This window comes from Peromyscus maniculatus, chromosome 3 (genome assembly GCF_049852395.1).
Source record: "Peromyscus maniculatus bairdii isolate BWxNUB_F1_BW_parent chromosome 3, HU_Pman_BW_mat_3.1, whole genome shotgun sequence".
In the NCBI taxonomy this organism is placed as follows: domain Eukaryota; kingdom Metazoa; phylum Chordata; class Mammalia; order Rodentia; family Cricetidae; genus Peromyscus; species Peromyscus maniculatus.
The window spans coordinates 24,169,859-24,183,901 of NC_134854.1; the positions used below are offsets into that span (position 1 = coordinate 24,169,859).

Sequence of the window (14,043 nt, forward strand, 5' to 3'; positions counted from 1 at the left end):
CTTAAGTGTGATAGAAAAAATTCACATTCTGATACGCTTTCTTACATGACAGGTGAAAATGAATGCGGATCAGATTGGTGCCAGTTCATTGAGACTCTCCCTTTGCCTTCCCACCCCTCAGGAATTCATGTCAGTTTCTTCTCTGAAGATTTTTATGCAACTGTACCATCATATAAAAGAACTAGCACTTAACCCCCAGAATGACTGAGATAATACATACCCCCAGAAGAAGGATGCCTTAGTTTCCTGGACCTTGGATTGGTACAACATATGGTCTGATAGATTTGAAGTTCCAAGTGTCTAGTTTTAGACATGATGGCTCTTTATCTTTCTCTTTAATGAAAGGAAGTATTTGTTGAGCTGAGGCTTGTTTCACAAAAGCATTCTAGCCCAGCGAGCAAGAGGCCTTGTCACCTTAGAAAGCTTGGTGAGATGAATCATTTAGACTGTAGGAGTAATGTATCCAGAGAAGAAATTTAAGGAGGGATTTAGATAATGCAATCAATTAATTAAATACACTGGGACTCCTGACTCACAATGGCTAATTTAAATATGTCCTAAAAATAGTAGAGATCACAAATCATGACTGTAATAATCTCAGGGGTAATAACACATTCTCACTTATATAATAGAGAAATGATGAATTGTTTTATGTACTTTAAAACACCTGAAAATCTTTTTTCCTTTTTTTTTTTAATTTATTTTACAACACCATTCAGTTCAACATAATAGCCACAGATTCCCCTGTTCTCCCCCTCTCGCCCCCCTCCCCCTCCCCCTAGGCCACCCCCATTCCCACCTCCTCCAGATCAAGGTCTCCCCCGAGGACCGGGGTCGACCTGGTAGACTCAGTCCAGGCAGATCCAGTCCCCTCCTCCCAGACCGAGCCAAACGTCCCTGCATATGTCCCAGGATTCAAACAGCCAACTCATGCAAGGAGCCCAGGACCCGGCACCAACGCACAGCTGTCTCCCAAACAGATCAAGCCAAATGACTTTCTCACCCATTCAGGGGGCCTGATCCAGTTGGGGGCCCCTCAGCCTTTGGTTCCTAGATCCTGTGCTTCCATTCATTTGGTTATTTGTCCCTGTGCTTTATCCAACCTTGGCTTCAACAATTCTCGCTCATATAAACCCTCTTCTTTCTCACTAATTAGACTCCCAGTGCTCCACCAGGGGCCCAGCCGTGGATGTCTGCATCCAGATTCCTCAGTCCTTGGATGGGGTTTATGGCACAACTATCAGGGTGTCTGGCCATCCCATCACCAGAGTAGGTCAGTTCCTGCCGTCTCTCAAGCGTTGCCAGCAGTCTTTTGCGGGGGTATCTTTGTGGATCTCCGTGGGCCTCCCTAGCTCTCTGCTTCCTCCCCTTCTCATGTGGTCTTCATTTACCATGGTCTCCTATTCCTTGTTCTCCCTCTCTTTTCTTGATCCAGCTAGGATCTCCCACTCTCTTTCCCTCGACCGTTGCTCTTCATTGTTCCCACTCATGACCAGGCTGTTCATGTAGATCTCATCCATTTCTCCGTGTCTTTTTTGGGGTCCCGTTTTTCAGGTAGCCTCACTGGTGATGTGAGTAGCAGTCCAGTCATCCTTGTTCCACATCTAGCATCTGTCTAGTGATTGGCTGTGGAACTCTGCATCTGCTTCCATCAGTCATTGGAGAAAAGTTCTGATGACAGGGAATTCACTGGTCTGATCTCTGGGGTAAGCCAGTTCAGTTCAGGCACCCTCTCCACTATTTTTAGTAGTCCAAACTGGGGTCATCCTTGGGGATTCCTTGTATGTACCCACTCACAAGTGGATACTAGATATAAAGCAAAGGGTAATCAGGCAACAACCCACAACTCCAGAGAAGCTAACTAACAGGGAAGACCCAAAGAGGGACTCATGGACTGCCCTGGGAAGGTGAAATAGATGAGATCTCCATGAGTAAACTGGGGGTGAGGGGTGGGCAATGGAGGTTAGGGGATAGGGGATAAGAACATAAGGGGAGGGATGGTTGAGCTGGAACAGGGAAGGAGGGGGGATGCAATGAAAGAGATACCATGATAGAGAGAGACATCATGGGGATAGACTGAAAATCTTTTTATGAGGTTAAAATTCACAGAAGATCACACTGGCTGGCTAACATAGAGAAAAAGTCAAGTGTAAGTTTATGTTTAATGCCAAGTAAATCAAATATATTTTGAGTGTGTATTTTTAATTAGACAAATATTTGAATTTGTTTTTGTTTTTGAGATAGGGTTTCTCTGTGTAGTCCTGGTTGTCCTGGATCTCACTCTATAGACCAGGCTGGCCTCAAACTCACAGAGATCCTCCTGCCTCTGCCTCCCAAGTGCTGGGATTAAAGGCTTGTACCACCACTGCTGAGTTATTCTATTTATTCTTTTTTTTATGGAGTATCTGTTTATTAAAAATACCATGCATGGACAATTTAGAAATAATTTGTTTATGCAGTGTAAGAATAATTATTAATTAATTAAATGATTAATAATTGAAATTAAGTCTCACAAGAAAAGATGATTTGGGGGTGGGGAGGAGTTGTTGAATCTGTAAATTGTATTTTGGTAGGGTGTCTGCTTTTACTTTTCAAATCTTACTGATCTGTGAACATGGGAGATTTCTCTATCCTCTGATATCTTCTTCTATTTCTTTCCTCAATGCCTTAACATTTTTATTTACAGGTCTTCTAATTGCTTGCTTAGAGATAACCTCAAGATATTTTATTTTACAGTTTTGAGGCTATTGTGAAAGAGATTCTTTCCCAGAAGGCATCCTCAGTCCATTGTCATTTGTATATGGGAAGGCTGCTGATATTTGTATGTTAATTTTATATCCTGCTGCAATGTGAAAGCTTTAATATTTACAACTGTGGAAGTTTCATATTGGATTTTTTTTAGAATCTCTTATGTAGACTATCATAATCAGCAATTAAAGATTAAAGATATTGTGACTTCTTCCTTTCCAATTTGTATGTTTTGATTTCCTTCAGTTGTCTTATTGTGGTAGCTAAGACTTCAAGTACTGTTTTGAGAATAGACATAAAAATAATATACTACATGCAATACTATGTCTTGTTTATGATTTTAGTGGAAATACTTTTTAATTTGAATCTGTACATATTGATGTCGGTTTCAGCCTTGCTCTAAATTGCCATTATTTTGTTGAGATATGACCCAGTCTATTCCCAGTCTCTCCCAGATTTTTATCATGAAGTAGTAGTGTAGGATTCTGTTAAAGGTCTTTTCTTCATTTAATGAAATAATCTTATGGATACTTGGTCTTTAAGTCTGTTTACATTTTTGATTATATTTATCTCTTTACTTAGGTAAAGAATCATCCCTACATACCTGCCATGAAGCCTACTTGATCATTGTGGATAATCTTTTTGTTATGATCATTTTGGGATATCTTGAGAATTTTTGTATCTACATTCATGAAGAAATTTGCATGCAATTTTTCTTTTTTTTATTGGGCAATTATATAGGTTGGGAATATAAGTAATTAACATTTCAAAACAAATTTTATAGTTTTCTCTGTTTCTATTTTGTAGAATAATTTAAGGACTATTAATTCTTATTTGAAACTCTCATAGAATTCCATGCTGAATTTTTTTTTTTTTAATGTTACAATACCAGTTTTAATAGTTCAGTAACTAATGGGGAGCCGATGGGATACATGCAGAACTGAAAAAGCGATCTCACTTAGCCAGCTGTACACGTAGACTGTAAATCTACACTCAGATCATTTCTGAACTAAGACTATCAGCTCAGTTTATCTGTTGAGGTCAACCAGGAAACCCTAGAATATACCTTGATTTTTGCAAAAAACAAAATAGGGGGAGGGGTTTCTTCAGCATTTCAGTCCACGAGTAACAGTATCCTAACAGGCAAAGTGTTCTCTCACTGTCAACATAGAATGAACTGCTGCTGGAGGTCAACTTGGGCTTTAATTTGCATTAGCATTTACATGCATAGTAGTCCAAGTTGTTGACCTCATGACTTTAAAAAGTAACTCTAAAAAACTAAAATGGCCCTTCTTGGAAGACTAAAGAAAGACATCCAGCCACAGTTGTAAAAAGTCTCATCAAAACAATGTACCCTTTTATGAATTACGCCTCAATTAAAAAAAAAAAGTAGCCCCAAATAAGAAGCAGCTCTGAAAAAGAAAATATAACTTAAGATATTTGAAAAATCAAGGTGAATACAGGTTCAAAAATAATTAAGATACATTTTCCTAAGGCTACCTAGAATTAGGCTTTAAAGAATTCTACCATTTCAAGTTTACCACTAGTTACTAGATACCAATTTACAAACAAGATGTTCACTTTTTTTGTTCCTTTATCAAGAGAAAAATCTACCTTCAGACTCTGAGGGTGGTGATGGGGAGGGACTAGAAAACAAGATTCAAACAATCCCATGCAAATATCACATTTTTCAAATGGAAGAACTCCAAACTGCACTAGAAGTTCCAATCACTAAGACACTTTCCATTGAAATGATTTAAGTACAAATACATGGCACCAAGGTTTAGGCCTAATATAGGCCTGACAACCAAGTCCTTGTTTTCTGGAAGAAAGGCTCAAAAGTCCCACTCAATTCCACATAACAATGCTTCAAAGATCAATTAGGTTTTCATTTCCTTAATATTTTTGTTTTTGACTTCTAATCTTAAAGACTAGATTAAAACTTAGCTCAATTCCCAGAAGGCATTGCTTCCCTTTGCTCTATGAAAGAGTCCACCAAGACCTCTTCCTCAAAACCATCTAGCCCCCAGCCTCCAGCCTGTGCTTGTGATGCATCTTTCTCAACATCCTGAAAAGGTAATGTAGGTAAAATATGCTCATAAACATTAAACCTAGTTGTTAGAAAGACGTAACTAGCTTTATAATTTAAGTTTTAAAACATAAATACTTGCAGCTTGATCTGCACTGACAATGATTGTCGGAGCCTAGAATTCAACATTTACAAATTCTCATTCACACACACAAAACACACTATTATCACACAACTTGTGTCTTGAGAGAATCTTCTGCTTTTTAAATCTTTGGCCTCCCAGTCAATCCCAAGTTCAACCAACTTTAACTAAAACTTCACTCAGAATTTCACCAAGCTTTTCACCCACACATTAATGCTTGTCGTATCTTTCATCGACTGTCAAAATCTGAAGCCTGCTCAGAGATCGCCAGGTAAAAGAAAATAAATGAAATACACAGAGGTTATTTCAAAACAGAACATGACCATCAAAAAAAAAAAAAAAATGTCACGATTCCCGATTGGGATCATCCTTTGTTTACTACCAGTAAGAAAAATCCCACGTTGGACTATTTCACACTCCGGCATTGGCCGAAGGACACGAGAGCTGGTTCTGGAGCATGCAGTTTCTCACACAGGTGTCCCCAGAGGAACACCAGGGACAAAGTCACGTGAGGCCTCTCCCGTACAGAGGCTGTCTCACAGGAGCAGCGAGGACACCCACTAGTTTGTGGAGATCCCTGAGAAAGTATGATTCTTAAAATCTGGTATGTACATAATTCACATCAGCCCTGTTCAGGTACTCACTGGAAGAAAGATGCAGCTGTTTGCCAGAACTCAGCACTCCACTCTAGGTCAGCCATGTGGCCATGATGGCTTTCTCACAAGTGATATTCTCTAGTTTGAAGGATAATTATGTTGGGCTACAGATTTGCTATTTCCAAGGATGACTTGGAGTTCATCACTCATCACTTGATTTGAGTAACCATCCCAACATCAACCATCTATTGAAAAAAGAAACTCTTCAAAGAATGACTTCTCACTCTGTAAGAAATAAGCTAGAAACAGCAAAGTAAAAAAACTCTAATGGCTGATACTGAGATTAAATTGTGTTCAATATGGGATCTAGTGGCTTACTGCAAAAACCAGACCCAGAGAGCTGTAGAATTACACATATGCTCACCATCAAAATAACTTACATGAACCTGCTTCTGGCATAGATCAAGAGGTTAAGATTAAAAAAATAAAAACAATGGATTGAACCTGCATGTTCCATTGCTCATAAACTTGCACACACTATTGTTCTGCAAAAAAGACAGCTGCAGCAAAGAAAAATGGCCCTTTTGCAAACAAGCCTAAAAGTAACCCCCAAAAAGAAAAAAAAATAACATGCATATATGTATAAAGTGTTACTATTAAACACAATGCTATCTCTAAGTGGGGGGGAATTAACTGCATAGGTTAAAAAAGAAAAACAAAAAACCATGTGCAACATCTTAAGCCAGTAAAGCACCAAAACAAAAAAAAAATTTAAAAACCCACCAAAAATCACTTTTCATAATGATTAACATAGAAGCACAAAATATCGACCATAAGTCAGGAAGCAATTACCTGGACAGATACAATGTCCACTGTTGAAAGAATTTTTCTTCAATTTAAATGTCTTTTCCTATCTCTAAAGAAACCTTAAAGTGCTAACTTTACTTATATAAAGCAGGCAAATTCTTCAAGTAATTTGCTACGCCAATTTTTATCAGCCTAAACAAGGAACTAAAAATAGCAAGTGAAGTGAAAAGGGCAGAACACCCGACCGGTTCCACACAGGTAGACACCCCGGAGAACGTCACCTACCATCCCGCCCTTCTTCACTGCACTGCACAAGCTAACAGATTAAGTATCTGTTTTCTTACATTAACTCCCTAGGATTTGCTAAGGTTTTTGCAAGTCACTAGGTAACACATACAGTCCTAAGGAAATAATGTCACTTAAAAATCAGCACTGGACACTAATTAAAGCGAGCTTGTGTGTGTCTACTGCCTTAAACTAAAAGTGAGGCATTGCTTACAAACTGTGATGAGCCACCCTCCACCGGCCGGCTCACTATTCCTGCCCCTTGGCTGCTTTTTCAAGGAAGTATACATTAACCATATGGCGATTGAGGTGTTTGCTGTAATCCTTTTCCTTTCTGAAAGACCGATCACAGAAAATACAAACAAACTCTCCCTCGGTTATTTTAACTGCCAACCCCTCCTTCCCACTTTTTGAACTTGCTTCTTGTGGCACTGGCCGAGCCCCATGCAGCCCAGAATCATCACTTCCCTCGGACATATTATCACTCAGGTCACTTCCATCATGGCTGTGGATGCCTTCGTCTTCATCAATGTCCGGTGACTCGTTTTCAGCCAAAGTGATAGGAGGCGAGGCCTTTACGGTTGGTGATGGGACAGGAGGCAATGGTGACGCCTGTTCGGGTGCTGAGGCTTTCACAGGGACACTGTCTGGGTTCTGCTCAGTGTCCACTTCCATTTCACAAAGCCCAGCTGAACCAGTCTGACACTTAGCATGTAACGTTTCACCACCTGACCCATTTGAGTTTTGTTCCGAGGATAAGACACTGGTAGATTCCTTGGGAGCAGCAAGCGTAGCTAGACTCTTGCCAGCTTCCTCTGTTCCCACTTTCTTGAGAGGGGCCATTTTATTTCCTTCCCCACCAGAGCCAATTTCTTGGTCCTTGGGTGTCTTGTCTCTTCTTGAGTTTCCCTTTGGAAGATCCTGTGCGCACCTGCTTCCCTTCAGAAGCTGGCTATCTCTAACAGGCACTAAGCCAACTTCAGTAAGTACTTGCTCCTGCCGCACCACCTCATTCCGCATGCCCGACTTCTCCTTGGTACTCTCTTTTCGGGGAGAAGACCTTTTGGTGACTGGTTTCACTTGAAGAGGTGGCTCCATGACAGCAGGAGGCTCCTTCTGAACAGATCCCATGTGAGGAGGCCCTGTCTGAGCAACCTCCACCTGAGCATGGTCCAAAGGACAGAGCAGCTTCTTCTGACAATGTCCCTGCTGAGACTCCATGGGAAGAGGCTGTTCCATCTGAGTAAGCTCCATGGGAAGAGGCTGCTCCATCTTTGGAGGCTCCGTGGGAGGAGGCAGCTCCCTCTGAGCAGGCTCCAGGGGAGGAGGTGGCTCCCTCTGAGCAGGCTCCAGGGGAGGAGGCAGCTCCCTCTGAGCAGGCTCCAGGGGAGAAGGCAGCTCCCTCTGAGCAGGCTCCAGGGGAGGAGGCTGCTCCCTCTGAGCAGGCTCCAGGGGAGAAGGCAGCTCCATCTGAGCAGGCCCAGTCTGAGCAATATCCATGGGAGAAGGAAGCCCGGGCTGAGTAGAGCCTGTAGGGGTGACCACCACCTGAGTGAGCGCAGGACAGGAAGAGACCTCCTCCTGAGCCAGCTCTATGGAAGGAGGCTCTGCCAGAACCGTCTCCTTCTGTGTCTCCTGAGCAGGTCTGCTGCCTTTCTTACTTGATTTACCTTTTTGAGGTTTCTTCTTTGCACCTTTTTTAATGAAAGTATTTTGCTTTTTAATTGTCCCCCTTAGTCTCCTCCGTCTTGCTGTCATCCTTTGGCACCTCGGTACTATTTTTGGATTTGCTTTCCATCTTTTTTTTTTCTTTTTTGTCACTGGTTCCTCGTTCACAGGCTCATCTGACGGATGGGCTTCAGCATCCACCTTTCTTTTGTTCTTTTTGGCTTTACTGACTTTTTCTTTATTATTTCCTGTATGTACATCTATGTGTTTCGTCTCTGCTGCCTTAGTCTCCGTCGCGGATTTCCGAGTTCTGGTAGTTACCTGGATCACTGAGGCATTGCCACAAGACTTCTTCTCTTTTGAAACATCCTTTTTCTCTAGAAATTAGGATAGCTACACCAGCTTGTTTCTTAGGTCCATTTGCTTGGAAAGCCTTTTCCCAGCCCTTTACTCGGAGGTAGTGTCTGTCTTTGAAGTTAAGGTGTGTTTCTTGTATGCAGCAGATGGATGGGTTCTGTTTTCTTATCCATTCTGTTAGCCTGTGTCTTTTTATAGGTGAGTTGAGACTATTGATATTGATGGATATTAATGACCAGTGATTGTTAATTCCTGTTATTTTTTGTGGTTGTGTTGTGTTGTCCTTCTGTGGTGTATGTTGGTGTGGGATTATCTATTGCTTGATTTTTCATGGATGTGTTTAGCTTCTTTGGGTTGAATTTTCCCTTCTAGTGCTTTCTGTAGGGCTGGGTTTGTGGACAGGTATTGATTAAATCTGGTTTTATCCTGGAATATTTTGTTTACTCCACCTATGGTGATTGAGAGTTTTGCTGGGTATAATAGTCTGGGTTGGCATCCGTGGTCTCTTAGTGTCTGCATGAGATTTATCCATGATCTTCTAGCTTTCATAGTCTCTATTGAGTAGTCTGGTGTTATTCTGATGGGTTTGCCTTTATATGTTACTTGGTCTTTTTCCTTTGCGGCTCTTAATAATTTTTCTTTGTTCTGTGTGTTTAGTGTTTTGATTATTATGTGGCGAGGGGATTTTTTTTTTTTTTTTTTTTTTTTTTTGGATCCAGCCTATTCGGTGTTCTGTAAGCTTCTTGTATCTTCATAGGTATTTCTTTCTTTAGGTTAGGAAAGTTTTCTTCTATGATTTTGTTGAATATATTTTCTGTGCCTTTGAGTTGGTATTCTTCTCCTTCTTCTATCCCTATTATTCTTAGGTTTGGTCTTTTCATGGTGTCCCAAATTTCCTGGACGTTTTGTGTTATGACTTTTTTGTCTTTAGTGTTTTCTTTGACTGACGAATCTATTTTCTCTATCGCGTCTTCAGTGTCAGAGATTCTCTGTTCCATCTCTTGCAATCGGTTGGTTATGCTTGTTTCTGTAGTTCCTGTTCGTTTAGTCATGATTTCTATTTCCAGCATTCCCTCAGCATGTGTTTTCTTTATTGTCTCAAATTCATTTTTCAGATCTTGGAATGTTTCTTTCATCTGTTTAATTGCTTTTTCTTGGCTTGATTTGATTTCTTCCCATTTTTTGTTCGTTTTTTCTTCCATTTCTTTAAGGGAGTTTTTTATTTCCTCTTTAATGGAGTTTTTCATTTCCTCTTTAAGGGAAGTTTTTATTTCCTCTTTAAGGGAGTTTTTCATTTCCTCTTTAAGGGAAGTTTTTATTTCCTCTTTAAGGTAGTTTTTCATTTCCTCTTTAAGGAAAGTTTTTATTTCCTCTTTGAGGGAATGTTTTATTTCTTCTTTAAGGGCCTCTATCATCTTAAAGTCATTTTTAGGGTTGATTTCTTCTGTTTCTTCTGTCGTGGTATGTTTAGGTCTTGCAGGTGTAGAATCACTAGGTTCTGATGTTGCCATATAGGTCTTTATGTTGTTGCCTGTATTTTTGCACTGGCGTCTACTCATCTTTTCCTCTGTGCGGTGCAGGTGGTGTCTGTGTCTGAGAGTGCCTCTCTTGTTCTAATTTTTAGTCTTGGTTTAGTAGGGGTTCTTGGTTAAATTGGTGCTATTGGGCTGTTTCTTCAGGGACAGCTGATTTCAGTCGGTGAATTATATACTTATGATTCTGGTGATCTGGTTTGGTGACTGGGTAGCGCCTTCTTCTGTGTTCCCAGGTCACGTTTTGTTCATTTGTCAACTCCTCAACTGATCTTGTTTCTTCAGACTTCAAACTGTAGGCATCTGAATCCTCTCCCAGATGGGTTTCAGCTGAGCAGGGTAGTCTCACCAACACCTCCAAGTTGTTGGGTTTCACAGGATCAGCAGTTGGGCCCTGGGTTGTCCTCAGACGGAGTGTTCAGATTCGTTCTGGTTCCGACCCACGGCGATAGCTTCTTCCCCAGGTGTTGGGGTTCGGGGCGTCCCTGTTCCAAGCTGCGCCTGCTTGTCTCCGTCCCTGGGCCTGTCTACCTCTGCGGTCTGCTGCCACAGGCCTACCTGCGTCTGCTTGTCTCTGCTGCCGGGCCTGTATGTTCCTGTCAGCTGCCGCTGGGTCTGTCTGCCTCTGCAGGCCGCCAATGGGCCTGTATGTCTCTGCCGGCTACCACCGGGGGCCTACCTACCTCTGCTTGTCACTGCTGCCGGGCCCATCTACCTTTGTGGGCCGCCACCGGGCCTGTATGTCTCTGTCGGCCGCTGCCACCGGGCCCGTCTACCTCTGCGGGCCACCGCTGCAGACCTACTTGCGTCTGCTTGTCTCCACCGCCGGGCCTCCATTTCTATTTATTCTTAATACCAATTTTTAAATATACAATGTGTACTTAATTGTTATATGGAAGGATTGTGTCATGGGAATACTTTAGATTTAGAAGAGAACATCATGGGCTAGGGACCTGAATTTAAATTTGAATTTTAAAAAACATTTTAATGAGAATTCTTGTAGGCATAATAATGGGAATTGTTTTAAAAACTGTCATAGTAATTTAGTACAAGGGTTTTATTTCATAAAACTCACATTGGCACTGAGAGATCACTTATTTTTGTTTCTGCCTGCCCTAATAACTCAGTTAAGCCTTGATCCCTGCTTCTTGAAACCAAGCACACAGTTTTTGAGGAAAGGGCAATGAATAAAAGGTATCTCCAATACCCCAACAGCAAGGACAAGGAGGCCTGGTACTGCACATGCCAGGCTTGAGCCAGCTCCCACAGCAGCTCAAGGACAAAGCTTGGGACTTGTCCAGGCCTGCCCCCAAGTGGAAAAGCTGTAGTCTTAACCAGCTCCTGACTAGCCCCAGCCAATTAGAATGTACTAATATGACTGCCACTTGCTTAAGCCAATCATGTTTGAAATGGCCTAGTTGCTCTAGGAACTCCCCCTTAACTATGCTTAAAAGGAGCATGTGAGCTCCTCTTGGAGTCATTGCCGTTTTGCCTTTGTGTAGGATGGTTGGCCCCAGCATTCTGGAATCTTTCTTGAGATAATAAATGCTCTTGTTGATTGCATATGTGGATGGTGATTTTTTTTTGTGGGACTTCTCCAGGACCCTAAAAATTGGTAGCTGAGAAATTATCAATCTCATTAACAGAAACATGCCATTAAAGGCTGCCTTCAGCAAAGTTTTAATTCCAGTTTCTTGAGAGAGGCAGAGACAGGCAGATTTTAAAACTAGTCTGGTCTACATAGAGAATTCTAGGCAGTCAGGCCTACATAGTGAGATTCTGCCTTAATGACGAACAAAAAAGTCAGCCTTCTTATTTTCTGTTTCCCTTTATGGAATGTCTCCTTTGACGAAGGAAAGGTGGATGTCTTAGCTAAAATAATTAGGTTATTTTGGTCTTCCTGTCTTAGCTTCTTTCTCAGGCTCCCTCTCCTCCTCTCTTTTTCTCTCCACTCCCCTGCTTTCTTCCTTGTCTAAGGTTGTATTTGTTTCCTCAACTGTTTTTTATTGAACCTGGGGCTTAATATGCTGCCTTGAACCCACTCTCTCTTGACTTGGTCTCCCAAGTGTTGGGGCACAAGTGAGTACACCAAACCAGTTTTGGATGTTGGTTTCTGAGGAAAGGGTTACACTGGGAATATAGTTTTAAGGAGATTTTGAAAATTTTATTAGTACTTTATACTCCAAAGGTTGTTTTTTCATTATGGCAAAATTTCACTTTCAAAAACATGCAACCTTCCCTTTCTTTGGTAGATAAAGCACTGATGCTAGCCTGCACTTAAGAATGATGAAACCAAAAGATGGGAGAGGTTTGTAAACATCAAAGGAGAAATGATTCTGGAATTAACAAGACAAAAGATGGAGAAAATAAAAGAAAAAGAGTCATCTCTGGAATGATCATAATGTGTCTCTGCCACAGACAGACAGGAATGCTGAGAAATGCCTGGCAGTTTGACCCGAGGTGTTGCTGAAGGGGCAGCTAGGTCATGTAATTTCCCACAGATTCCTGCCAGTCAGTGACAGTTTATGCAGGACAACTTTGTTGAAGTGGTTTGCGCAGGCATAGGAGCAGGAGGACAAACATCTGCTGTGTTGCTTTCCCAGCAATTGTTTCCCTTTCTACCCCTCATTTTCCTTGGAGGGAAGAGGTTAATCACAATCAGCCACAGCCAACCATGTTAATTTCTGGAACCAAGAGTCCAGGGCTCTGTGGGATTAAACTCCTGAGTGTTGAACTGTGGCATTGCTGCACTACCTGAAATTCCTTGAATTCTCCTTGACGAGGACTAGAAGTAGCCTCCCTGTTGAGTTTAGTTGTAGAAAATGGGTACAAATTAAGATTCTAGTTTCAAAGGTGCAGTAGTTTTAAATTCTGGCTATTCATTAGAACTATTGCCAGAAATAAAAAAAAATACTCAACAAAATTATGCCATTAACTGATCCTTTAGGCAAACCAATTAAATGAGAATCCCTTGGGGTTCCCTCGGTGATATTATGCAGCAAGGGTTAAGATGATGTGAGATGCACAGAGGTGAGAAAGTCAAGCATCCACCTCGTGGTGAATGTGGTGATGGAAACTCTGTAGGTGGTCCTGTGGTGGGAACACTCTGTGTCTACCTGGCTTGCTAGTGGCCCACTGGGATCCATAGGACACTTCTCAGTAGACACGGTAAAGCAGTAAGGAAGGCAGGCAGTAAGTGAAATTCCATGCTGCTTTGCTTGGGGTGGGTATACATTATCTTGTTGGTGGCTAAGGATTACCAACCTACCTCCCTTCTCCTTTTTTTGCACTGATTTGAGTCTATAGGATAGGAAGAAAATTAAGCCACCTTCTTGATACCCCCCCCCCCATAAACACACACTATTTAGGTGCTCTGGGAAAGAGCCCACTGAATAGAATTTCAGAATTTTAGAATTGGATGTGTCCTTGGATATGTGTTGATACAATCCTGTGTTTTATACTGTATCTCACTAGACATGTTAAAGGCAGGCAGTATTTCCAGTGTTTCACTGCTTATCTTGTGACCACAGTTGGTGCATAAGTATTGAATGGCCAACTAGTGGTTAAATAAAATGTGAAGAAACAGAGTTTCAGAGTTAATACATTACTTAATACTAGTGAAAAACCAGAAAGCTGCAGATAGGCATGAAAATGGCACAAAATGTTAATTAGACATATTAGACTTGAATATTCTGAGACCAAAACAGGAACAATATACCTTGCAAGCTAATGGGAGATCAAAACAGGAAAAATATACCTTGCAGGTTAAGGATTCTGTTTGCAATTAAAGACAACTAATAAATTCCTGTTTGTCCTATGTTAAGTCCTTGCAAGTTAAGGTTTCTATGTGTAATTAAGAATCTCCTGTTTGAAACAGAG

The 14,043-nt window shown here is 41.3% G+C and overlaps 1 pseudogene across 1 annotated transcript; it reads right to left on the reverse strand.

Moving 5' to 3' along the window:
• Window positions 1–4,863: 4,863 nt before the first annotated feature.
• Window positions 4,864–10,875, reverse strand: LOC143272117 (RE1-silencing transcription factor pseudogene; annotated as a pseudogene). The gene is made up of 2 exons (XR_013049549.1): window positions 10,848–10,875; window positions 4,864–8,652 (listed from the first exon to the last, which is right to left on the reverse strand). The product of XR_013049549.1 is annotated as an RE1-silencing transcription factor pseudogene (transcript).
• Between the last annotated feature and the right edge of the window lie 3,168 nt (window positions 10,876–14,043).